The 4242-nt window shown below is 41.8% G+C and overlaps 1 pseudogene; it reads right to left on the reverse strand.

Moving 5' to 3' along the window:
• Window positions 1–2160: 2160 nt before the first annotated feature.
• Window positions 2161–2828, reverse strand: LOC123788696 (serine/threonine-protein phosphatase 2A catalytic subunit beta isoform pseudogene; annotated as a pseudogene).
• Between the last annotated feature and the right edge of the window lie 1414 nt (window positions 2829–4242).

The raw sequence follows: 4242 nt of genomic DNA on the forward strand, positions 1-4242 counted from the left end.
CTCTTAAACTCTAGTCAGTATCAGAATCATCTGTAGAACTTAATAAAAATGCGAAAGTCCAAGCCCTGTCCTATTTCACTGGGCCTGGGCCTCTGTGGATTTCAAACTTAAATGCACATTAAAATCATCTGGAGAGTTCATTAAGTGGCAGTTTCCTGGGTACCGCCCCGAGATTCTGGTTCATTGGGTCAGGGTGGACTTAAAAATTTGCATTTTTAGTAAGCTCACAGGTGATGTCATTGATACTGATTTGGAAATCACAAGGAGCTGGAATTTTCTCCCCAGGGACATTGGTCAATGTGTTGAGGCATTTTTTTTGTCCCAATGGGGGTAACAGAAGGGCACTATTGGCTTCTATGGGGCAGAAGCCCAGGGTGCTGCTGAACATCCTACCATGCACAGGAGAGCCCCAACCCCCAAAACCAATGATCTATTCCAAAATGTCAAGTATGCCGAAGTTGAGAAACCCTGCTCTAGATTTTAAAGAGAGGTTTAGAGTCTTATAAATCAGATAATTTATAGATTTGGAGCAAAAATCTAGAACTCTTAAGTTAATATCATCTTTAAAACTGAGATACAGAACCAACTGTATGGTGTACATTGTAAAATATTGTAGAACATTGTGATTTTTATTTCTAAACATAAGACTATAGCATTTGGGTGTGTTTCAGGGGGTTCCAAATCCTGTATGAGGTTGCCTTGAAACTGTACACAAAAATCAAAACCTGTGAAAACCATTAGAGGATAGTTATTCTTTTTATAAAAAGCAGTGAACATAGGAACTAATAAAGTCAGTGTTCATAGTGTATTTTATTTTTATTGAAGAACGACATACAATATTAGTTGCAGGTGTATAGCATAATGATTGAGATACATTATAAAACCGGTCACCACAATAAGTGTAGTCACCATCTGTCACCATACAAAGTTGTTATGATGTTATTGACTATATTCCTTATGCCATATATGATGTGTCCATGTTTTATTGTCGAACAGGGAGATTGTACCTTTTAATCTTTTGCCTACTCCGTCCATCCCTCTCCCCTCCTCCCTTCTGGCAATCATCAGTTTCTCAGTATCTGAGTCATTTTGTTTTGTTTGTTCATTTGTTCTGTTTTTCAGCTTCCACAAGTGAAGTCATATGGTATTTGTTGTTCTCTGTCTTATTTCACTATCATTAAAACTCTCTAGGTCCCATCCATATTATTGCAAACGGCAAGATTTCATTGTTTTTATAGCTGACTAGTAAGCCGTTGTGTATAAATACTTTGTCGTCTTTATCCATTCACCTATTGATGAACATTTAGGTTGTTTCCATATCTTGGCTGTTACAAATAGTGCTGTGAACCTAGTGGAACATATGTCTTTTCAAATTCTTGTTTTCACTTTTTGGATAAATACCTAGAAGTAGAATTGCTGGATCATATTGTAGTTCTATTTTTAATTTTAGGGGGGGGGAATCTCCAATCTATTTTCTATAGTGGCTGCACCAATTTACGTTCCCACCAACAGTGCACAAGGGTTTCCTTTTCTCCACGGCCTCGCCAGCACTTATTTCTTATGAAATACACTGCAGTGCTCTTGTCCAGTAACGTCGTCTTATAGGAGGGGAAACAGTTCTGTTCGGGACAGTTCACCAGGTTCTGACAATAACAACATGAGTGCAGACAGACCCTACAATTAAGCAGTATTCCTGAAAATCAGATGGTTTCAAAACTCACAAGTAGAGGGGAGGCCTTGATACTTTTTAAAATGTTCATAAAGCTCCGATGGTGGTTTGCTGCTATCCTTATCTACAGTCATGCTGAGCAAAGCAATAGCTAAATGGGACGTTAAACTGTATTCAAGGGGTGCTAATGTTTACATCTCACCACCTGCAGTCTCTCAGAGAAAGGTTACTACAAATAGCGCTTTGCCAGAAACTGGGTCCTTCACCAACAATGTCGCTTCAGTGTACCATGAACTGATTGATTCTAAAGCGGTCATGGCTGTTGATGACAAGAGGCTTTGTATTTTTATATGGCACATCCTCTGGAGCCTGTGAAAATAAGTGTTTTGAATGTTAACTATTCCCTGACACTTTGGAGTTACTGTTGCTCTTCCCATTTCCATGAGGTCAATATATGGTTCATGGTAACACTGTACAAGTTTAAAATTTCATTACAGGAAGTGGTCCGGGGTACTACGAGTAATATTTGGCTCACCTTTGCGGGGTGCTGGGTCACACTGCAATAAAGCATTTTAGAGTATCGTCAAGTTCATGACTGCAGCCTGATTACCCTAACACTAACAGTGGTTAGGAGCAGTGAAAATCGTGCCTACGTGCCGGTCAGTGCGCCGGTTACATCCGTCCATCACCAGCTGATGAGCTCTGGATGCCAAATGTTTTGGAAATGTCCTGTCCAGAGGTGTAACCAGCCTCTAGGAGATACACCCCAACCACCCGGATCGTCTGGATCTGGCACAGCAAGTCACACATGGGGCCCTCAGGAGGAACTTGCAGGCTCTCCAGTGCTCTGATGTGACCCAGTGTGGCTACGGACGGTGAGAGGCCACCGTGTAGATAGAGTATCTGCCCACCCACCAAGGCAGTGGAAATGTTTCCAAACATTTGCATTTCCATATCTTGCTGCACACTCTTCATAGAAACCACATACGTGTGTCGTCTGTCTACTCTCATGATTTGCTTGGAGAACGCTGATGTGTTCAAACCGAAGAGCCACAAGCAGCCTAAGTATTTCAACGGAGTAATATCCTCCGTCAACATACTCTCCCATAAATAAGTCGTTTGTGTCTGGTGATTTGCCACCAATTCTAAACAGTTCCATGAGGTCATGAAATTGTCCCTGCGCATGTCTGCAGACGGGGACTGGACATCGAACTTTCTCGCACATTCCATTCTTTTGATAGGATTTCTTTAGCCTTCTCGCAGGGGCTCTTGACCTGGGACTCTGACAGCTGCTGGCACTCTTCAGCCATTCGATGCACGGGTCCAGCTCCTTGGTGAACACCTTGCCCGGGATACCACCTGCCCGAACCGGTTGTGGTTGTGTGCGTCAGTCCCCCAGCGCCACCCACACCATGGGCCACAGGCACATGCGGGGGCTGGTTCCTGGGGAACTTGTGGGGCTACTGGCAGCTGCTGGGCACCAGCGCCAACCTGCGGGCTCTCCCTGCAGTACCGGACCACCCACCGCTGCCCTCCTCTGCTCCTTGTCTTTTCCATAATAGCATGCTAACGGGTCTAAGGTGATCTATCATTGTGGCTTTCATTTGCATGACATTAAGTACCTTTTCGTGTGCCTATTAGCCATCTGTCAGCTTTGGAAAAATGTCTATTCGGATCCTTGGCCCATTTTTTAATTGGATTGTTTTGTTGGTATTGAATCTTAGGAGTTCTTTATATATGTTGGATGTTAGCCTCTAATCACATACGTGACTTACAAATATCTTAGCCTGTTCAGTAGGTTGCCTTTTCTTTTTGTTGATGGGTTCTTTCACTAGGCAAACTTTTTTTAGTTGAATGTAGTCCCATTTATTTATTTTTGGTTTTAGTTATCCTTGCCTCTGAGGAGACAGATGCAAAAAATAATATCACAAAGACAGATGTCAAAGAACTTACTGCCTCTGTTTTCATCCAGGAGACCTGTGGCTTCAGGTTCTATATTTAAGCCATTCACCCATTTTGAGTTTGGTTTTTTACATGGTGTAAGTGGTCTAGTTTCATTCTTCTGCATGTAGCTTTCCAGTTTCCCCAAGACCATTTATTGAAGAGACTGTCTTTTCCCCCTTGTATATCTTGCCTCCTTTAGTGTAAATTAATTGACAGGCTAAGCATCTGTTTATTTCTGGGCTTTCTGCTGAGTTCCACTGATCTGGTGTCTGTTTTTGTGTCAGCACCATGCTGCTTTGATTACTATACTTTGCAATATAGTTTGAAATCTAGAAGTGTCATACCTTCAGTTTTGTTCTTGCTGAAGATTGCTTTGGCTATTCAGTGTCTTTTGTGGGTCCACGCAGATCTTAGGATTCTTTGTTCTAGTTCTGTGAAAAATGCTATTAATATTTTGATAGGCATTTCATTAAATTTGTAGGTTGCTTTGGGTAGTATGAGCATTTTAACAATATTCTTCCAATCCATGAGCACAGTATGTCTTTCCTTATGTTGTATTTATATAATCTTCAGTATCTTTCATCAGCCTCTTATGGTTTTCAGAGTACTGGTCTCTCACCTCTTTGGTT

Source organism: Ursus americanus, chromosome 3, assembly GCF_024610735.1.
Source record: "Ursus americanus isolate L20-20 chromosome 3, mUrsAme1.1.p, whole genome shotgun sequence".
Lineage (NCBI taxonomy): Eukaryota > Metazoa > Chordata > Mammalia > Carnivora > Ursidae > Ursus > Ursus americanus.